Source organism: Xenopus laevis, chromosome 3S, assembly GCF_017654675.1.
Source record: "Xenopus laevis strain J_2021 chromosome 3S, Xenopus_laevis_v10.1, whole genome shotgun sequence".
Taxonomy (NCBI): Eukaryota; Metazoa; Chordata; class Amphibia; order Anura; family Pipidae; genus Xenopus; species Xenopus laevis.
The window spans coordinates 72959649-72983396 of record NC_054376.1 but is presented as its reverse complement, the minus strand read 5'-3'; the positions used below and the strand labels follow the sequence as shown (position 1 = coordinate 72983396).

The 23748-nt window shown below is 39.1% G+C and overlaps 1 protein-coding gene and 1 long non-coding RNA gene across 4 annotated transcripts in view; one reads left to right on the top strand and one right to left on the bottom strand.

Moving 5' to 3' along the window:
- The window catches only part of kmt2e.S (lysine (K)-specific methyltransferase 2E S homeolog), a 66081-nt gene extending 65067 nt beyond the window's left edge, over nucleotides 1-1014 (bottom strand). For all 3 annotated transcript variants that reach the window (XM_018255768.2, XM_018255770.2, XM_018255769.2), the window contains exon 1: nucleotides 649-1014. The gene's annotated coding sequence lies outside the window, so the exon portion shown is untranslated. The remainder of the gene's footprint in view (nucleotides 1-648) is intronic.
- Nucleotides 1015-1216: 202 nt separating this feature from the next.
- LOC108713074 lies at nucleotides 1217-11979 on the top strand. Its single transcript, XR_005966660.1, has 2 exons — nucleotides 1217-2045; nucleotides 11825-11979. It is a non-coding gene; the product is annotated as an uncharacterized LOC108713074 (long non-coding RNA).
- Nucleotides 11980-23748: the final 11769 nt, after the last annotated feature.

Genomic DNA, 23748 nt, shown 5'->3' with positions numbered 1-23748 from the left:
AAAGAGGAAATGGAGGAGGCCTCAGAAAAAAAACCACAGTGCAAGATAAACAAACCTTAGAGGAGGGGACCAGAATGGGGTGTGTGAACAGTTCATGTATGTATTAAGAGAAGTGTGGGGAGTCCACTTATTTCTTTACAGGACTAGTTCCAAATGATCCAGAAGTTATAAGCGCAGTTTAAAGACGTCATCCTTTTAGCCCTTTACCAGCCTTTAAAATAGAGATGTTGATGGGAGTTGCATGACAGCAGCTGGAAGACTACAATTTTTTAGGCCAATGCTGTCTATAAATATTTGGCAGAAGCAGCTAGGCTTAGCATAGCCCCGCCATATTTATCAGTAACATACTAACCCCATTAGAAACTGCCTAGTTCACACAGAGACAACAGCATATCGAACCAAGTCAATGACTGTGTATATGAAGCCATGCAGTCGTACACAAATCCATCCCACAGGAATACACACACACACACAAACACGGCGTATGTGTGGATTTTGTACGTACATTGTAGCATATTCAGGCAATAAAACGGGATCCATTCGTACTGAAACATTCACAGCAAGATGTAAGCATACTGCTGACGATTTTAAGGGAAAATGCGGATATTAATACAATAAGAACAATACAAATACGGTAGTGAGACTTACCTACTGTAATCAAACGCCAGACGAGAGGACCCCGTTACACCACGAACACACCCCCTAATGGAACAGGTTTGGTTTGGCCGGACTAAATAAAACCCCGATTACGGAAGCGCTCCCACTGACAACTAGTTTGGTGACTGGAAAATCAGCATCAGTACCCGGTACCGTTAACCAAATTTTGCGGGCGAATGATCAATTAAGTATCAATATAAGTAAAACGCAGAAGCTGCCAGGAAGGAAAGCGATAATTTCAGTGTGCAAGTACGGTTGGAGAAGAAATAAAAACGTTGTTCGTTGCGCCCGTGGTGAGTAGAACCCCAATGTGTACAAACCCCGCTCCTCCCGTGTTTCAGCCTACGCTGGCTCTATGTCACTGCCTCTCTCTGGAAAATGGCGTCCGCTAAACATACAGGGCTCCATAGCCTAACTGTCAGGGGTTGAAAACAGAGCCACTGTGGGCATGAAAAACTAGTAGAACTAGTCGTGGCCCATAACAAATATGGTGAAATGTCTGCAGTCGAAGTCGCCATTTTGCGTGTGGGCAAAAACGTACACCACTATTTCCACGCCTATCCCGCTTTTACAATGTAAAGGGTGGTCCTGAGGTCGCCATTTTGTGTGATGGCGAAAACTTGCATAGTGGTTGTGGACTTTCAGTTAACTGGAAGCGTGGGATTTGTTTGCATGCATGTCGACCTGTGTGAAACGTACAGTATAGCACACCCAAGCAGGGCAACATAATCTGACTGGGTCGGTATTGTCGGAAATATCAAAGTCCAAGTTGGGGCCCTCAAGCCATCCACACATGTTGGGTTGTCTTTAGAAAACTGTCTGGTTTTTTTGCGTCATATTCAAGGCGTTTGTCTAGTTCCAATAAGGCATTACGTTTGACACACTTAAAACTGAGCAAGTAAAGGTAAACTTTATTTACAAATAGAGTCGTAACACTGCGATAAAAACGTGTTTCGCACGACTATATTACTGTCTTTTTTTTTATATCGATTCTTGTATCAAATGAAAATGGAGGAGGGGGAAGTCTCGGGTAAAGCAACTCGCTAAAATGTTGTTGGTAAAATGGAGGCGTTTCCTTGCTGAGGTCTGCGTTCATTACCATGGCATTTACTGGCTTGGTAGTGGCTGTTTGTTGCGGGGTTTCCCAAGTAGTGCTTGCAGGGGCTCTTACATCTTGCGCAAACGCGTATCCGCTCATAAAAGGCGACTGAGTACTCCCACCTTGTTTCCATGGAAGGAGAACTGAGTGACTGGAGGAGAAGCCGAGATACTTCACTTAGAAATTCGCGTGTGTTTCGTACTTTTTCTTTTTTGTCAAAACAATACTACAGCCATGCCGCTTTAGAGTCTTTAAGAAACCGATGGTGAATGGACAATGACGCTCTTAAGTATTTTTATTTAACTGTTTAATTCACACTACGTTGAATGTAAAAATGTTAACATGTAACGTAATATTGTATGTTGATTTTATTGTCTTTGTATTGGAAGTTGGTAATGGCGGCGGACGCCCTTTCAGCTCCCTGTCACAGTAATGCGTTATTTCTTGTAAAGGGGGCGGGTTGTGTACATAAGCCAATAGTTGCGCGACTAAAGCTTCCCCTTTGTGTACTGATTGGTTGCTCGTGACATCATGCTGCAGCAGGTGGGTGGTTCTGGAGCTGCCTGGGGATGCGGGTGCGGAGGGAGAACTCGACGCCATTATGTCTGTACGCCTTAGAAACCTCGTTGGAGTAAAGCTGCTTACTTGCTTTCAATTTCACCAAATAGAGACTGGGGTTGATGTTTCGCATGAGGTCTTAACGTATTTCTAGTATGTGGTGGTGATAGACGGTGTGAATGAAAAGCTTTTAAATGCGTCATTTCAATATGGCGTTTTGAGGTGTGGATAATCTGCACGTCCTCTGAATCACGTGACTGTTGCATAGCAATATGTTTGGCTGCGTACCAACTAGGCAGACGGATGTGGAAAGTAGGAGGAAATCCCAGCGCTAGATGGGGGGGGGGGGGGGGAAGGTTAGATTTGACTAAACAGTGGATTTCACATCGCCTTGCCACTGACCTTTAAACCTATTATGTGCAGACCCTTGCCTTCATGAGATGCTCTCTAAAAACTATTGCCATAATAAATCCGATGGCTTGATTAACTGGAGTTATAGAACCAGAAAGGGTTCTAGGTAAGAAGTAATGCAGGTACTATCCAGGGTTCCAGGCCTATGTGCACAACTATGTAGTTGGTTTATTATTTTTTTTTATATAAAAGGCAATAGCAAGAAAAGCAGCTGTCTTTTTGTTCTGCTTTTGTGTTTATATGCTGTGAATGTTTAAGGCTTGCTATATCCTATATAGGAAAGTTGAAGTGTCTCTGCGTCCAGTCCCTGTGTCCGTGGGATTGCGCTACTGCGCATGTGCCCCATGGAGCGCCTCTGGCGACATATGTTCTAGCGCCCGTTAATTTAACGGGCTTAATGTATGTAATTCATATTTCAAATGGCTACAACATGTTCAACATGAGTTAAATAAATGAAGCTGCTGAACATAGACATTTTATTTTGATTAAGAAGTATGTATGGCTTTTATTTATTGAGCTTAGTAAGGCAAACTGAGAAATGAAAACCATGTTTTCCAACTCCCAGCTTCTTGTGAAGTATTTGTCATATTACCAGTGTAGATATAACCCCCAGCAGTATAGTTAAAGGGGAACTCCACAAAAACATAACTTAAGCTTTTTGAAAAGTAAACATAATTTCAAGCAACTTTGCAATATACGTCATTTTAAAAAATATGCAGACTTTTCATGATTTTTAATGGTTTTTGATAGTGCTCCCTGCTGATCTTTCTGACAACTTTCCTTAGCTGACTGACTACATCCTCCAATTCCCTGCACACATGATTTCAATAAGCAACAGAACATCACAGTGCAATGCATTGTGGGTTATGCAGTTCCTGCATGCTGTCTGTAAACTGTGGACTAGTTGTTACAATTTGTAACATCAGTGTTTAGTCCCTTCTTCCCTGCCAGGATTTCAAATGATGCAGAAAGAGAAAGTTAAAGCTGGATTACACAATATAAAATTATTTATTCATACTTTTGGAAGAAACGGGTAACTGTGATGGGTATATTAGGGGTTTCTGTGTTATATATAAGCTGGAGTTCCCCTTTAAAAATGTTTTTTTTTTTTTAATTAAAAAAGTACATCATTTTAGCACAAGTATCTATTTTTATGGGGGATGGTTGTATGCTGTTTTAATACTTTTGGATGAGCTGCCAAATTCTGTAATCCATCCACCATAGCAGAGTACAAATACAGCAGGGAAGATAAGTGTTTAACACATCAGATTTTTTCAGTAAATCTGTCTAATGGGGCTATTGACATTCACGTTACAGCAGATGTCTAACAAGCCAAGTAATCCACACATACAGAGAACTCAAAACAAATATATCCATACATTAACTTGTGTAAAGTGATGACACGGAATAAGTATTGAACACACTTGCTGAAATACTTGGCTTAAAAGACAAGTTTCCTTGGCTTTGTGTCTGGGATCATGTCTTGCTGAAATGTTGACCCTTGTTTCATCTTCAGCATCCTGGTAGATGCGGCAGATTATTAAGAATTTCCCAGTACATTTCTCCATTCATCCTTCCTTCAATTATATTAAGTCAGTACTATATGCTGAAAACAGCCCCACACAATGATGTTCCCACCTCAAAACTTTACTGTTGCTATGGTGTTTTTGGGGTGATGTGCAGTGCCATTTTTCCTCTAAACATGGTGTGTGCAATGACATCCAAAGAGTTAAGTTTTGGTCTCTTCTGACCAGACTATTCTCCCTGATTTTCATTGGTTTGTCCAAATGTACAGCAAACGAAACAAGCTTCAATGTATTTTTTCTGCAACAGTGAAGTCTTTTGCGTTGAGCGTGCATAGAGGCAATGCTGGTTGAGTTAATTGCTTGTTTTCTTTGAAACCATGCTTGCTAATTCAAGGTCTTTCTGAAGCTCTTTATAATTGATCCTTGTCTCTGACAACTCTTCTGATTATTCTTTTGACTTCTCTGTCCAAAATCTTGCTAGGATCACTTGGTTGTGACTGGTTTAGGGTGAAGTGATGTTCTTTCCACTTACAGATTATGGGCCCAACGGTGCTCAACGTTCAGAAGCTTAGAAATATGTCTGTAACCAATGTCCTGTTTTGCAACAATAAGTTTGCAATGGTCTTGATAGAGCTCTTTGCTTTTAATCCATCATGAGATGCTTCTTGTGATACCTTGGTAATAGCTTTTTTTTTTTTTTAATAGGCCATCAGTTAGGACTAAATCAGTTGATCTTAATTTGCACTGATATTGGACAATATGCTTTCTAAATATGGACAGATTTCAGTAGGTTTCTTGGCTTTATGCACCTGCTTTGTGTTCAATACTTACCCCTGGTGTCCTTCTTTTAATTTATGTACTATTGAGTTCTTTGTATGCGTCAATTACTTTGGTTGTTATATTACATGTCAATAGCCCCATTAAGAATATCTTTACAGAGAAAAACATTGATGCGTTAAATACTTCTCTTCCCTGCTGTAGTAGTGTAGTAGTGTTGCACTTATCTGTTTACTGTTGCTATGGTGTTTTTGGGGTGATGTGCAGTGCCATTTTTCCTCTAAACATGGTGTGTGCAATGACATCCAAAGAGTTAAGTTTTGGTCTCTTCTGACCAGACTATTCTCCCTGATTTTCATTGGTTTGTCCAAATGTACAGCAAACGAAACAAGCTTCAATGTATTTTTTCTGCAACAGTGAAGTCTTGTGCGTTGAGCGTGCATAGAGGCAATGCTGGTTGAGTTAATTGCTTGTTTTCTTTGAAACCATGCTTGCTAATTCAAGGTCTTTCTGAAGCTCTTTATAATTGATCCTTGTCTCTGACAACTCTTCTGATTATTCTTTTGACTTCTCTGTCCAAAATCTTGCTAGGATCACTTGGTTGTGACTGGTTTAGGGTGAAGTGATGTTCTTTCCACTTACAGATTATGGGCCCAACGGTGCTCAACGTTCAGAAGCTTAGAAATATGTCTGTAACCAATGTCCTGTTTTGCAACAATAAGTTTGCAATGGTCTTGATAGAGCTCTTTGCTTTTAATCCATCATGAGATGCTTCTTGTGATACCTTGGTAATAGCTTTTTTTTTTTTTTTAATAGGCCATCAGTTAGGACTAAATCAGTTGATCTTAATTTGCACTGATATTGGACAATATGCTTTCTAAATATGGACAGATTTCAGTAGGTTTCTTGGCTTTATGCACCTGCTTTGTGTTCAATACTTACCCCTGGTGTCCTTTTAATTTATGTACTATTGAGTTCTTTGTATGCGTCAATTACTTTGGTTGTTATATTACATGTCAATAGCCCCATTAAGAATATCTTTACAGAGAAAAACATTGATGCGTTAAATACTTCTCTTCCCTGCTGTAGTAGTGTTGCACTTATCAGTGCTATTGAAGGGATAGTTACACATTCCTATAAAAGCCCATAGGAACATGTCTATTACTATCTTATGGTCATTAACTTCATTGGTACGATTATTTTATCAAATATGTAAACTCTTAAAGATGTCCAAAAAAGCTCTAAATAGCCCCATTAGTATACTGAGCCTGCCTTAGGAAGTCAGTCTAAAAGAGCAATCTACGTCCCAGGGCTGTGGCGTCGGTACATAAATCCTTCAAACTCCTGTTTTTAAAGGAACTGTAACATCAAGACCAAGTGTAGTAGGGTCTGGTCACACGGGGAGATTAGTCGCCAGGTGACAAATCTCCTCTTCTTCGCGGCGACTGATCTCCCTAATCTGCTTTCCTCCAGCTAACATGTAAATCGCCTGGGGGCAGGCACATGGAGTGCTTCGTTTTCAGAATTTGCCTGATGTTTCCTCATGAGGCAATTATGGGCGACTTAGGAAAACAAATCGCTCTGTGTGCCTGCCCCCCCAGGCGATTTACATTTTAGCAGGGGAAGGGAGATTAGTCGCCGCAAAGTCGCCTGGCGACTAATATCCCTGAATCTGCCCGTGTGACCAGACCCTAATAGAAATAACGATCAACGAACAGATGCGGCCATGATCAGACGGGATTTTTAGTCCCATCTGATCGAGATCTGGCCGACTTTCGGCCAGATCTCTATCGGGGGGGGGCCCCATACACAGGCCAATAAGATGCCGACTCGATCTGTCGGCAGCTTTATCAGCCCGTGTATGGCCACCTTAAGCCATTTTGTTCTAATTTACTCCTTTTTCTAGTCAGGCCCTCTCCTATTCATATGCCAGTCTCTTATTCAAATCAATGCATGGATGCTAGGGTAATTTGACCCCTAGTAACCAGATTGTGCCAACTGCAGAGTTGCTAAATAAACCTAACTGCAAATAATAAAATAAGAGCCAAATGCAAATATCACTCTACATCATACTTAAAGTTTAACTAAAAAGGTGAACAACCCCTTTAATTACATTTAAAAGCTTTCCTTTTTTTGGTGTTGCTGTTCCTTTAAAAATATATAAAAAAAAAAAAAAAATCAAAATGATTTTCCATGTTGATAGAATATAAACTACATCCTTTGGTAATTCTAAACCAAAAACAATTGGCACACTAAAAACTTCTATATTAACTGAACCTGGCATATAGCTGTATAATAGATGTTAAAAATCCAAAATTAACAAGTATTGTTCTTAGAAACATTGTTTCTGCCATATACTACATCATAGAAGCTTTTAAATCTGATTTGATTATTTTAAGTGCTTTTATTTAGTTATTAGGAGTCGGGGTCTATACATTTTAGGCAGTTCCAGTTTCCCAAATTTCCTTCAGACTCCACAGTTCTGCTACCTCCTATTCAATGGAAGGCACCGTAGGTATAACATTTGTTTTTGCCTTCTAATGTTTTTATTAAATATCTGTACAGCTAATGCTCATTTTATCTGCACATACAATAAAGTTAACATTTTCAAATGTGTTATTCTGGGTGTTTCTTTATCAGTTATAAAATGTAAATTGCTTGGTTTTTATTTTTGTCAAGCTGATAGACATAGTGTGTGTGTGTGTATATTATCCAATCAAGAAAAACCAGCACCAAGGGTCTTTCTCAAGGTCCCAAAAGGGACCGAAACGTCGGTGATACATATGTTTTAAATAGAACTATTTTCATATCCAAAGACCCTTGGTGCTGGTTTTTCTTGATTGGATTATACACTAATTACATCCATGCACAGGGGCAGCCATAACATGGCTTATCTGACATGAGGTGCTGTCTGTTACGAAAATCTATATACACACACACATTTTTTTTTTTTTTTTTTTTTTTAGCACAGCCAAAATGAAAGATGGCTGTATTTGTGGGGTACATTGTGCTACTCCATTTTGAAAACAATGGATGATTTAAGAGACAACCCTTCGTTCTTAAAATTACAACTTTCTATTTAAGATTACTCAATGGCACATACAACTAAAAAAAAAAAGTTTATTTACATGAAGCAGGTTTTTACATATGAGCTGTTTTATGCAACATTTTTATACAGATCTACGTTGTTTGTTTAGTTTTCCTTTAAAGTTAACAGTATTACATTACCTTAAACTTGGTTGCCCTTTTATTAGACACCAGTGGGATCACCTGACTATAGTTGGGAAGGGTGTTAGCTACAACATGGAGCTGGCCACAAGACACTAAGATTTTTGTTCATCGTAATCCAATCAAGCTTTTGCTTGAGCAATCAACTTTGACTTCCATGTTTTAGCAATTGTTTTTTGCCGCTAAAAAGATAACTGAGCAATTTATGTTGGGGTTTTGTAAAGCCTTGACATTTTCATACAATAGGGTTGATAGTGGGTAAGCATTATATTGATGTGGATTGATTGAAGCAAACAACTGTAGAATATGTCAACCAAATATGATGCATTGATCCAATTTGGCAGGAACTCCTGAAACCGAATCAACACAACTACAATTTAAGGCATTTTCCCAGGCTCAGATGTAGGGGTATTCTCTTGGTTTAGATTTTTTTTTTTTTTTTTGTAAGATACAGTTGTGCTCAGAATAATTGCAATCTGACCACTAACCTGATCAATCACTGGTTTTGGTAGAAATATTTCTACATGGCAAATTTACTAGTATGCTGCTGATTCTGTGTAATTGAATCATTCATTGAGGCTTGTTCAGAATAATCGCAGTGTAGAATTAAAGTGGTAAGGTTATTCATTTTGTGAAAGAGCAGGAGTCCATTACTGCCCAAGAAAGTAGTTAAATGAGAAGGTGCCTATGTGAAGCAAACTATCCGTAAGAAACCCCACAAAGTCCCAGTGTTAAGGAAAAAAAAAGATGTGCTGAAGAGGTTACATTTTGCCAAAGAACACACTGACTGACAAAAATGGCGGATGAAAGCAAGATTGCTCTTTTTGGGTCTAGGGGCAGCAGATAGTTTGACAGATGACCTCAAACACTGAATTCAAGCCACAGTACACTGAAGGATGATGGCAAGCATCATGGTGCATCATGGTATGGGGATGTTACCCCCATGCCCTTGAAATGGGTTTCAAGAAAACAACCCCCAAACACCAGCAAAAAAATCATCATCTTAGGGTAGGACTACATGGACGTTTTCAGCGTGTTCCAACACTCTGCGACAAAATGGCGGGTCAAATCGCATGCGATGGAAATAAGGTAAAAGATAGAAATGTTGGATGAAGTCGCAGCGTTGATCCGACAATGCATTACCTTATTTTTGTCCCATGTGATTTGATGCCGGCTTTTGTCGGATTGCGCTGAAAACGTCCGTGTAGTCCTACCCCTCCTTCCAGACCAACAAGATTGACTTTGTGGAGTGGGCAGCCCAATCCCCAGACCTTAATCCAATAGAAAATTGTGGAATGTAACAGGTGGCAGAAGTTGGTGTGCAGCAGTTCTCAAACACTGGTTATACAACTAAATATTAGTTCAGTGATTCAAAGGAAAGCAAAATATTAACATTTTTTTCAGTTTATACAGTGAATGGGGTTTTTTTGTTTTTGGGAAAAGCTTAATATTCAATTTGCTTCACTTTCTGTAAAAGAATAACACTATAATTAGTGCAGTATATATTTAAGTGACCATAATCCATCTCAATGTGTCAAAAGATAAACCGATCTGTATTTATTTTAAATGGAGGATGGTTGGACTTGTGATTTATATCCATATAATCTACAGTCTGGTCATTTCCCTATGGACCAGACTGTAAATTATATCCCTATAAACGGCGCGTTCTGACGACAGAACGCGCCGTTTCTAAGCTAGAGAGAGTGAGCACTTGCCGCTGCTGCTCTCTTCCTCCACTCTGCCCCCCTTCTTTCTAATTCCCTGCCTCAGCTCTTCCTTACCACCGGCGCGCTCCTCCTGTCTCACTATCTCTCGGCTGCTTTGCTCTCAGGTCCTGCTCTACCTGCCCCCTCAGTGTCTGTTTAGTCTAGGTCCCGCCTCACACGATCGCTTAATGGGCTCCCTCCTGTTCGCACAGTGCCTCTCCATGTCTCTCCTTATATCGCTCCCCCTCCCTTTCACCCACCATCTTAACTTTTACTTTCATGGTCCTCCGTGTCGGCTGTTCAGTCTCCCTCACACATCTCCGGTATTGCTCCGCCTCCAACCCTCATTCTCCAGTCCTCTGACACTTTCCTTCCCCTCACCTTCCCCCTCCCCTGCAACTGACGTGAACCAGAGCAGGATACAACGTATATTGGAAAAAAAACTGATGGAATTCAAAAACAGGTACTTTTCCACAAAAAAATAACTACAGGGCTAAAATTAAGTGGGTGGGGAAGGAAAACAGCATTAAAACCATAATTTTGCAGCACATAGGGCAAAGCCAGTAAAATACTACACATATATAGGAAGGAAGACACTGGACACAAAAACTGTAGATTATAATGCATAATGTACCCCCTACTTAAATTTATACAGATATTAGTAGTCACCTCGTAGTTATGTGACCTGTATAAAAGCACTCGGCCTGCGGCCTCGTGCTTTTATATGGTCACATAACTCCTCGGTGACTAATAATATCTTTATAAATTACAGTAGGGGGTACATTATCCACTATATAATACACAAAAGCCACAAATATCTTGTAAATCCTTATTAACGGTGAGTTTATAACTGTCATCAGTTATAAACTGTTAGTAGATGTAATTTTTGTCACATGACTCACTGAAACTTGTGTATTATAATAAATAAAGTACCCCCTGTTTCAAAATATTAGGATATTAAAAGTTATCTTGGAGTTCCATGACCTGTGTAAACACTCGGCGTTGTGTTTTTATATGGTCATGAAACTCCTCGGTAACTTGTAATTTATAAGGATATTATAAGAGGGGGTACTTTATTCACTATATATTATCCTGGACAATGAGGTTAATATACTGCCATTCAGTATTGTATTGGTTTAGACTAGACAAATAGACCAGTTACTGCTAGTTTTGCTTTGTCTTATTTTTATATTTTTGTCAGTGTTAATTTTTACATATGCTGTTCTGTGACATCCAGGGTTAAAATTCTAACTGTAGTCTGTTTCCTAAGGAAATTGTACTAAATCCAAACTTACTGTAATGTGGTGCTTAGCCAAATAACACACCACATTCAATAAAACTAGTGTCACTCTTGAGTACTGCACTTCTGAGGCTCCCTGGTGTCATGCATTATTCTCTCTACTTTATATAACTTCTCCTGAGGACTTCCCTCTACCCAGCAGTGCCACCTAGCATTACTGACATAACATAATCTATTCTACTCCTTACAGATTGGTTGTTAGGGCCATTTGAGTCTGCTAAAAATGGATTTAGATATTGTACTGGGCTTTATTCCACCTAATAATTTTGTAAAATTTTTATGTGCATCTGTAAAAAGCATCTCAGGATCTCCGAACATCCTCAGAAATTTTTTTGTTTCCAAACAATGACTGTTTTAGGGGGTTCCCAGATTCCAAATTCTAAGGAAATCTGTGTGTTAACAAATTTTTAGGAACAGTGACCCCCAGATATATTTTTGATTTGGTAAAATTAATTTTTAATGGTGATTGTCTTTAAAGCAGTTACTATATCATCAACATATCTAACCATTTTTTTTTTTTTTTTTTGCAGTTTTCTTTATTTATATTTATTTTTATTTGCAGGTAAAAACAGACAAAGAAAAGTAACGTCTACAAACATGGTTCAATGTCTGCAGTCACCGGGCACATCCCAGCCTGCAGGAATTTTAAGGCACATAGAATATACATATTTTCATTTGAACTGTACAACATATAACAATAAACAGTTTTTAATTAAACCTTCATGAGTACTGTCATAGTGATATAGGGGTCAAGACAACATTAACACCAAGGTGGGTAAGAGGTGAGTACAGCATAGATACAATTTACAGTTCCATTGCTCACATGTCATCCCTTCTGGCAGTGGTGGAAAAAGGGTTAGGCTATTAGTGGGGTAGTACATTTCTGTATGTCATCCATGGTGTCCAGATTTTGAAAAATTGTTTTTGGGAGGCTGAATGTAAGCTAGTCAGCCGTTCTAAGATTAGCATGTTATCTAGTTTGGTCTTGACTAATTGAAAGTCCAGGGTCGGGGATTTCCAGGAAGACGCTATAACCTGTTTAGAGGCTGAAAAGATATGAGATATTAATTTCCTGAGATGTTTATTGCCACCAGGGATTCTCTTGTGTATTAAGGCCTCTGCTGGGTTCTTCCTGAGTGACAGGCCGGTGACATTTGTTATCAAAGTGTAGATGCGTATCCAAAATCTGGCAGCTTTGGGGCATTCCCACCAAACATGCATGAAGCTACCATGTTGTCCACAATTTCGGAAGCACAAAGGGGAGCTTGTCGGGTACCATTTTGCCAGTTTGGCAGGGACTAAGTCATATCTAACCATTTTAATTCGATCCCTGCTATTTTAAATCCCATAATCAGGGTTGCCATCAGGGGGAAAATCATCACGGGCCAGGTAGCTTTTAAGTGTTATGGGGTGCCCTGCCGTTCTGCTCTGCCTGGATTTGTTTCTCAAGCCTACCCCCTTAGCGGGAACGTGCATGTTTGCGTTGGAGCACTGGGGATAAGGCGTGCAGGGTTTTTAAAGGAAAACTATACCCCCAAAATGAACACTTAAGCAACAGATAGTTCATATCATATTAAGTGGCATATTAAAGAATCTTACCAAACTGGAATATATATTTAAGTAAATATTTCCCTTTTACATCTCTTGCCTTGAGCCACCATTTCGTGATGGTCTGTGTGCTGCCTCAGAGATCACCTGACCAGAAATACTTCAACTCTAACTGTAACAGGAAGAAGTGTTGAAGCAAAAGACACAACTCTGTCTGTTAATTGGCTCATGTGACCTAACAAGTATGGTTTGTTGGTATGGTTGTGAGTACAGTGAATCCTACGATCCCAGGGGGCGGCCCTTATTTTTTAAAATGGCAATTTTCTATTTATGATTACCCAATGGCACATACTACTAGAAAAGTATATTATTATGAAAATGGTTTATTTACATGAAACAAGGTTTTACATATGAGCTGTTTTATGCAATATCTTTTTATAGAGACCTACATTGTTTGGGGGGTATAGTTTTCCTTTAAAGGGGATTTAAAGGCAACAAAAATAAAATCAATTTTTACTTTCTTTAATGAGAGAAATTATCTCTAAATATACTTTAATTAAAGAATGTGTACCGTTTTTATTATTAACCTGACCAGCTGCAGATATGAAACTTCAGATAGTCCCTGACTGCTCTTCAGGGAAATGGTCATACTTTCAAATGGCAGGGGGTAGCCCCCCCACCTTACTTCCCTGATCTCGAGCAACTTTGTTTGTTTCCCTGTAGAACAGCCTGTGACTGTATAGATTTGTAGTCACAGACTGGGCTGTATCTTGCCATCCTAAGCCTGGGCCTTTGTGGCCTTCTCACAAAACTGGGCCTGCATTTATGTGTACATATTGTAATATTACACTTTTTGCTATGAAAAGTGATGTAATTTTTGGCAGTGGACAGAAATGGCAATTTTTTCCTTGCCGTAGATGTCAGGCTTGTTGAGTCAGTGAGTCACTGAAATTCCATAGTGGCCTGTTGCAATTGGTGCAACAATGCTCAATATGAGACAGAAGGCAGGCAGTGGCTCTGGGATTTTACTCATAACGAATTGTGGTCAAGATAAGTTGAAGTGCGGTAAGTAAAGAACCCCCTCAAGATGGCATTTGTTCAGTGAGTGTAAATATCTAAACATGTGAAAGATCTGCAGAGTCAAACATGCACCTTCACCCAAACTGTACAATTTCATATTTGAATTCAGTCCTGAAGGGACTACAAAGCGTTCAATTTGAACCCTTAAATGTGGGCACTTTGTCTCATATTCATTAAAATACAAGATTAGGTAGTACCTTTTATTGGCTGAGTAAAGTAAAAACTGCTAGCTTTCGAGATGATAGTATTAAATCTCTACTTGAGGCTTGAACTGAAGAAGCGACTAGGATGAGTAGTGAAACTTCTTCATTAACTACTCTGCAAGTCCTGTTGTTATATATTTATGACCTGGATTAATGAAAACCTTTATAGACATATGTACTAGAAGACAATTTATACATACCAAGACAAGAGTAGGGTGGGGGTAGGACAAGAAAAAAAGTCAAAAGAAGATAAGGGTCCACTAAGTGGGATAACAAATGGATCTCGATCTTACCAGATTTACTTCACAAATCCATAACAGACTAAGTTACAGAATGGAAAATGTGACAGACCCACCAATCATAGTGTACAGGCAGCCCCCAAATTTTAAAAAATAATACAAGGCCAGGAAAATTACACATCTCCCTGCATGAAAAATGTGTGAAATCTATGCACACATACACACAGTGGACTAGTTACCAAAACCACACTGCAAACGAACCCCTGGATAAAAGGTTCAATTACCTATAAATCGGACAATGTGGTGTAGCTCATAATGTGCTTGCAATGCCCCACTACAGGACTTTATGTAGGAGAAACAAGTCAAACACTGCACCAACAAATGTACTCCCTCAGGTTCAACATGGACAATTTACATCTTGCCTTTTTCCAACATTTGCAACCCTTGTAAACCCTCACCCTACTCTGTGTTGATATGTACAGTTGTGTTTAGAATAATAGCAGTCTGACATCATTAACCTGATCAATCACTGTTTATGGTAGAAAGTATATTTCTACATGGCAAATAATTTACTAGTAGATGTAGTAGAGTAAAGGCTCTTATACACGGACATTTTTTTCTGCGCTGCACTTTCTTCCTTTCAGCCGCAGGGGAGCGCAGGAGTAGATGTACTCAATTATTGTGAAGGAGGCTGTACTCACACAGACGCATGTATGTACTGAACGCAGGTGAAATGCAACATGCTGCGTCCCACCTGCGTTTGATGCTTACATGCGTCTATGCTCTATTAGAAAACCAACAGTCATGACATGCATGCTGCTGATTCTGTGTAAATTGGATCATTAATTGAGGCTTGTTGCATTAATTGAGGGAAGTCGCATGCTTTTTAAGGTTCAGATTTGGTTCCACCAGTCATTTGGATTTTGCCAAATTCTGCTGAAGAAGACTTAATCCTACACCAAACCCTGGATTCGGTGCATCCCTAATATCATTTATTTGAATTCATGTTAAATTCTGAATTTAGCAAACAAGGGTTACAGAACAAAAATAGTATCAGAGGGCCCTATGATTACTTTCCTGACTTATGCAATGAAGACATTTAGTGGCCAATTTAAGTAATTATATTTCTACTCCAAATGTCCAAACTGCAAACCTATTTAAAAATAGGACCAGAGGGCCCTGTGGGCCATGTTTTTCTAACTTGTGCTATGACGACATCTAGTGGCCAATTTTCATAATTACATTGAAATAACTAATGGCATATCCCTTTCACTGCTAGCAGAATTTCACACTTTATTTGCGTTTTTTTGCAATTTCAGTTATTTATATGTTATTTCACTTGGTACACACTTAACACTTGGTAAATAATATTTTTGGTGATTTTTGTAATGCTGGGTAAAATGTAGAGAGCATAGTCCATTACCTTGTCTGCAAAGGGAAAAGTGGGCAGAAAAAGAGCTTTGCTGGCCAGCAATAGAGAAGGGGTAAACATTTATACCACACATACAGGCAGACAAAATATATCACTGTGCATATCCTAACAGGAATCCAGTGGAGAATCAAAACGGCACAGAGTGGGCATTAAACATCGTAGATATAATAGGAACAGCCAAAACAAGGCAAGCCACAACAGTATTGGCGAAGAAAGGAAAAGTCAAACATTAGTTGTAAATATTTCTTTGTGTACATAAGGGGAAGTCATACTGATAGTATTAGATAATATCTTATATACTTAAATTCCAAATGAAGGTGGATTAAGAGCAGTACAAATGGTGTTAGAAAAGGCCAACTATAACTCACAACAGGTTGACTATTTGGTATTGTAGTATGGCGTGACGTTGGACCTTGTGTGAATTTAAACAATATATAGATGGTTGTGTACCTTGCATTATCTTCACGATGCAGTGCAGTGTATCAATACATAATATTCAAAAAGTCACAGCCAGACCTGTATTTGAAAGTGAAGCCTGTGCGATCAGTGCTGACAATGGACTGCCTGAGGAACTCTCTGAAACGTGATTGAGTGTGGCTATTTATTGTGCCTGTTTATTAAAGTCTATGGGGCAGATTCATCAAGGGTCGTATTTCGAGGGTTAAAAAACCCTTGAAGTAAAAATTTTAGCGCAAAAAGGTTCGATTGAACGATCAAATAAAAAACGTTCGATCGAATGATAAAATCCTTCGAATTGAACGATTTTAAAAGATCGATCAAATGATTTTTTTTTTTAAAAAAAGTGCTCAGGAAGGTCCCCTTAGGCTAACATTGCACTTCGGTAGCTTTAATCTGGTGAAGTATGAAGTCGAAGCTTTTTTTTAAAGAGACAGTACTTCGATTATCGAATAGTCGAACGATTTTTCATTCGAATCATCCGATTCGATCGAATTTGACCAATTCGATGGTCGAAGTACCCAAAAAAATACTTCGAAATTCAAATATTTTTGCATTCGAAAATAACGTGTACTCCTTACAATACAGATAATGATAATTGTATATAGACGTGAGGAGACTGCGTTGCTTGATAAGACAGACACATATAAGACAGTCCAGTTGCTAAGAATAAGGAGTACACTTTATAATAATAATGTATGTACATTTACAGTCCGTGGCTTAGATGTTGGAAACATATCTTTGTGATACACACACAATCTTTGCTTGCCATTTATATTTTAAATATATTACAGTAATTGTATAAATTAACGAAAGCCCTGTCTGACTTTTTATATGTGTCTGTATTTCTCTGTATCAGGTTTAGTAGTCACGTGATATATCCCTGGATACTTCACACGCAAATCAGTAGCTCACAGAAGTGTCTGATCGCTCTGCTTGTGATCCTGAAATAAAAGTGTACTGAGATATAGAGGGAGCCTCGCTGCGCTACACATCGGACTGCCCTATAGGCTGCGGGGAGGTGTGTGTTTCCTGCGGAGGGGTCGCAAACTTAACTTAGATCACAGGAAGAATCAGCTCTACACTGAGTGCAGACAAAAACACAGAAGCAACTGCCCTGTAGCGACTTGGTTGGGGGGTATGATGAAGGGTTTCTGCGTTACAGTATTTATATCAGAATCCCTAATTCTGGTGCTTTATTTGCCAGCTCTCTTCGATGTTACACATAGGCTTTAATAAATAGGCACAATAAATAGCCACAATCAATCACGTTTCAGAGAGTTCCTCAGGAAGTGCAGTGTCAGCACTGATCGCACAGGCTTCACTTTCAAATACAGGTCTACCGTCTGGCTGTGACTTTTTGAATATTATGTATTGATACACAAAGGTAATCCTTCTGCCACATGATCACCCTGCACATAGCTCTTAAAGTCCGTGCAATAAGGGGAGGAATGGAACAAGAAGCTCCGCCCCCTTTGTCACATCATCGGGCTCACATTCTGACAGGAAGCAGGAGAAAGCTACAGTCTGCCACAGTCGGATGCAGAATTGAATTTATGAAGTGAAAAAAAGCTTTAAGGAGAAAACAGTCAGCATGACCTATAGGTAACTTCAAATGAAGAATAATTTTTTTTAAAAGATGTTTTTTTTGGTGTCAGCTTCCCTTTAACACCTGTTCAATTAAACATCCAAATACGGGGAGCATCGCATTCCTCTCGACACACTCACCTCCGTGCTACACGTAATTTCTGTCCCCCAAACGGACCAATTCCATAGAAAAAAGAAACAGCTTATGAAGCATCAAGAGTAGAGAATTTTAAAAATATATATACTTTAATAAACCATATTAAAAAATAGACGTTTCAGTGTATAAGCATTTAGAAAGATTGTGCGCTTTACGTGTTTCGTGGCGTCTCACCACTTCTTCAGAAGCAAACACTTCTGAAGAAGTGGTGAGACGCCACGAAACGCGTAAAGCGCATGATCTTTCTAAATGCTGATACACTGAAACGTCTATTTTTTAATACTGATGCTCCGTAAGCTGTTTCTTTTTTCCCTTTAGCACCTGCTCTGGAGTTTTGTTAAATATTTTGTTGCAAAAAAAACCTTTGTGATTGCAGAACCTTTGGCCTCTTTGCACATTCTCCCCAGACACCTCGTGCTCACCCACCACCCCGCTTTCACTCTGTGCCAACCCACCCCCCACAACCTTCCCATCAGCCACCATAGACCTTTCTTCCTCCATCCTTACCCCACCACTCTCATCCGTCTCATTCATTCCAGTCTCAGCATTATCACATGGCATTTCATCAGGAGCAGTAACCAGAACATCATCATGAGAGGCATTTTGACTCAAGTTCTCAATCATGTGACTCAGAGTCCCACTTGCCAGTACTTTATTGCCCCCCATCTCCTTAAACCTGTCCTTATGGGCATAGAATTCCTCCCAGGGCTTTATCTGCTCCATTGTCTCCTTTATCTCCAGCTCAATGTCCTTCAGCTCTTTCTTTAAAGCTGCAGCCTTCCTGATGCCCTGGGCCCTTATAGAGCCACTTGCAAAAGTCACACTCTTTATCACCCTCATGATCTCCTGACTCAGTGTCACTTTCCTGTTTGCAGCAACTCCATACTCCTTAATGCAGTAACAACCTTATCAGTCACCAGAACACTGCCCTGAGGATTTGCCTGCACCGGGGCACCAGTCTTTGTACTGAGACCAGCAGGACCATGAGGGGAGATCTTACCCTACCCCATGTGTGATGTAGAAGGCAAACCACTCCTCACTGTGGCAAATTCGGGCGACTATAAAAAACGCATTGCTGCGTGTGCATTAGTGCAGGCGACTTTGCATTGTAACCTATGGGGAAAAACGCCGAGGCAGTTCGGGGAGATAGTCGCTCAAAAGACGAGGCGATTAGTCACCAGGCGACAAAATCTCCCCGAATCTCCTCGTGTGGCCTTACCCTTACACTGACCAATATGCAGATTTCCTTGATTAACAGAGGATTGGGCTTTGTGTCTTATAATGCGGGTAATCTCTTCAATTTTAAAGTTGACTTTAGCAGATTTGTTCAGACTTTGAAGCTTAAAATGTACTTCAAAGATCAGGCAGCTTCTTTGGACAGTACAAGTAAATTGAAGAAAAGAAATCCAAATTATAATCTGGATGTTCAGAGTGATTCACGTAATGTTTTTGAAAGATTAGTTCTACGCGATGTTCCATCCCTTGATTGGCGTACTAATGATAAAAGGTTATATAATTTGCCTAAGGATGAATTCAATGCGTTGATGGAGTTAAGAAATAACACTCAAATTATAAAAAAAGCAGACAAGGGGGGCGCTACTGTTGTGATGGATAAGGCTAAATACTTGGAGGAAGCGTTTAAACAATTATCGAATACCGAACATTATAAGAAATTGTCTAAAGATCCCACAACTGAATTGAAAAAGGAGATTGAAACAAGGAGACTCCTTTATGGAGGGCATAATTTATAAAAATGCTAAAGATTTCCTTACCAATGACTTCCTGATGACACCAGTATTGTATTTGTTGCCTAAGATAAATAAGGATTTACAGAATCCCCCTGGACGTCCAATTGTATCTTGCACCAATTCCTTGTTACAACCTTTGAGTATGTACGTAGATCATTTTTTACAACCGCTTGTAGCAGACATCAAATGTTGCCTTAAAGATACCACAGACTTTCTGCTAAGACTAAATGAAATGACTAATATTGACACATGTAACTTTTTATGTACAGTGGATATACAATCGTTGTACACATGTATACCCCATAGAGAAGGGATTATGTACATAGAGCAAGCCCTGTACCAATATGGGTATGAGACAAAAAACGTGATATTTTTGTTGGAACTGCTGAGATTTGTTCTAACGAAAAAATATTTTCATTTTTCAAAAAATTTCTAACTACAACAATAAGGGACAAGCATGGGAAGCAATGTTGCGCCCAGTTATGCAAATATATATGTGTCCTTTATTGAACAGATCGTTTTTTTTGAGCAACCATTCTCTAAGCATATTCATAATTACTTCCGCTATGTGGATGATGTATTTTTTACGTGGCATGGTAATAAACAGGAGTTGATAAAAATGAGTGAAATAGTGAATACGTTACACTCAACTTTGAAATTTACTTTACAACATCATCCAAGTGTCAAGCATTTTTTGGACGTAACAGTGATTAAACATGAAATCTGATTTGTATAGAAAATCTACCTATAAAAATAATTTATTATTATATAGCAGCTTCCACCCAGACAATACCAAAAAGGGTTACCATACAGTCAGTTGTTAAGAGTACAAAGAATTGTCTCGGAAGACAATCTATGCAAAATCAGGCTAAATGAAATGACACACTGTTGCATTGAAAGGGGCTACAACAAGGCCCTGGTGGAGTCTCAAAAAAACAAAGTTATGACATTAAAAAGACAGGAGTTATTGAATAATTAAACACCAAACAAGATTAATAGTAGGGTCACTTTTATTTCTACCTATAATGCCAATTCGAATCGTATCAAAAAGATCATCCACAAACATTGGGAGATACTACAGATGAGGTGTTTGGCAAAATCTTTGATGATATACCACGGTGTTCCTATAAGAGATCTCGTAGCTTGGGTGACTTATTGACGAAAGCAGACCTGCTACAACCTAAAGCAAAACAACCTACTTTTTTCAGCAATCCAAAAGTAGGAACATTCCCCTGCTTATCCTGTGGATGCTGTAACAGTATTATTAAAGGGGACTCATTTAATCACCCTTCTAAGGGACATGCCATAAAGTTAAAACATTTTGCAACCTGTACTACCACAGGGGTGATATACATGTTGAAATGTCCCTGTGGAAAAGCATACGTTGGGAAAACCAAAAGAGAACTTAGAACCAGGACTGGTGAACATAAAAGAACAATTAGTAACTGTGATCTAGAAAAGGAGAAATATGTTACCCCAGTGTGTAGACATTTCCAGTATACAGGGACATAACAGTAATCAACTGAGATGGTTAGTGCTACAGGTAGTGAACATGCCCCCGAGAGGGGGTAACTATAATCGCATATTACTACAGATAGAGATTATGTGGATAGATAAATTAAACACCATGGCGCCTATGGGCACTGAATGAAGACCTGAATTATTCCTGTTATTTTTAAATATAATTATTTAAAATTAGAATTATTCCTGTTAATTTTAAATATAAAAAATATTTTATCAACCTGTGATGGATTTTCTTTTGTAATTTGAACTAATAGTGACTTAATATGACCCCAAGTTGGGATGTTATTTCACAGTCACAAGATGAAACATACAAATTTTCCAACAGTAATATGGACTAAATCTTCAAAAAAAGTCACAATTGAACACTGTTTTTCACTGTTTGTCACTATTCAGGTATTGTGATACAATGTGTAATGTATAATACACTGCAACATTTTTGTATAATGATATATCATTGGATGCACTTAATTAGAGGGGAGGAGTGTTCCACCCCTATACCTTGATATACCTGTGTGTTGGATTACACTTATGAGAGCACTTGAGAAAGGAGGTTGTGCCTCCGAAACGTCGTGTGGAGATCTCAAATAAAAAATTTGTAGCACAATTGCTGAAGTGTGTGCCATCTGATTTTTTATATTTAATATGGAATATTGAAACCCATTTATGCACCACAACTTTTTTATCGCAGTCTTTTGAACTATTGTATATTAAATTTGGTGACACTGAAAACAGCCAGTATATAAGGATTCATGATATGCGAAGAGTTAAAAAATGATATGCAACATTAATGTTTCACTCTAGCATTTAAGAGAATATGATTCTTTACACTTGTATAAATTATTCTATATTTAAACTGTATGGGTTAGGACAGAAAATAACACCCAAGATTGATAAATTGTATACATTTACTGGTAGATATGTTGGGATTGGGTGCCAAGCCCCAAACCTACAGCCAAGGGGAGTGAATGAAACCAGTTAAGAAAGGTGAGTAGGCACTCCAACAAAAACCTATTCTATATTTAAACTGTATGGGTTAGGACAGAAAATAACACCCAAGACTGATAAATTGTATACATTTACTGGTAGATATGTTGGGATTGGGTGCCAAGCCCCAAACCTACAGCCAAGGGGAGTGAATGAAACCAGTTAAGAAAGGTGAGTAGGCACTCCAACAAAAACCTATTCTATATTTAAACTGTATGGGTTAGGACAGAAAATAACACCCAAGACTGATAAATTGTATACATTTACTGGTAGATATGTTGGGATTGGGTGCCAAGCCCCAAACCTACAGCCAAGGGGATGAAACCAGTTAAGAAAGGTAGGCACTCCAACAAAAACCAACATGTAGGACTTATGAGTAAAAAGCAAAGTATATTTAATTTACATGTCCTTAAAAATGCCTAGGTACATTGCAGAGTTCAGAATAGTCAGGCAGGCAGGCAAGGGTCAAAACCAGTTTACGCAATGAGATTTATGAAGAATAAACACCCAGGAACTAATCTAGTTAGACTTAACAATGGGCAATGAGTTTCCATTCAAAGCCCCTTTAAATACCTTTGAATTTTGCTCCAAGATGTCATCACGCTGGCACCAGAGGGAGAAGAACTACGCGCTAGGTGTCCCCGCTGGGGTAAGCATTGCTTACAACTTCATTGTAACCCAGTGTACAAAATTGCCCCTCACGTACCAAAGTAGGCATAACTGCCAAAGTTCAGCTTATTTCATTGCCTTGTAACAAACACCTTCCTTGACAAGGCAGTAGGTACAAGGGATCACAGGGTGTTTCATTGCCAACATTCCTGAAACCCTTCTTTGCTCAGAGGGACCCATGATGTTGGACTCCAGAAGAAGCACACACATTAAGGCACCAAATGCAGAAGGATCTATCTAGTCGTGCCCCTATGACTATGTCCCTGTCTGGCAATGTACTGAGTTGCACCACAGAGCAATGCTCTTCCAGCTTCTTTTTCTAGAGAGAAAAGCCAAACTTTAATGAAAAAGGTGTTTATTTCATTCTACTGTGCAAGCGTCTGCCCCAGGAAATTTGAAGAGGAAGCAAAGAAGACGAACGTTCCATGGTGCTCGCTGGCAGAACCCTGGGCCGGTGCAATTTTCTGCTGATAGTAGCACTGGTCTGGGGTGTCAGGTAAGTAAATACAACCACTTGGGGTGCCTAACTTTTGGCACCCGCATGTATAAATGACTTTCCTTCTCCTTTAACGTTTAATGTCCCTGTCTCTTGTGTTTCAGTCTGACAGCTCAGTAATCCAGATGTAGATTCTGAACTGTTAAACTGCTACATTTAGTTGATATATTTCTTAGCAGTATCTTTGGAAAATTAGCAATTATTGTATCAATTGTACTAGCTACCGTCAATGAAACTCGGATTCAGCTCAGCAGGGTCAAAGATGAAATGTATCACATAATATATCAATCTGTAACAGTCTGCACCCAACCCCTCCCAGAGATACTTTAGAAAAAACTTTACACTTCAGTATTAGAAAAACAG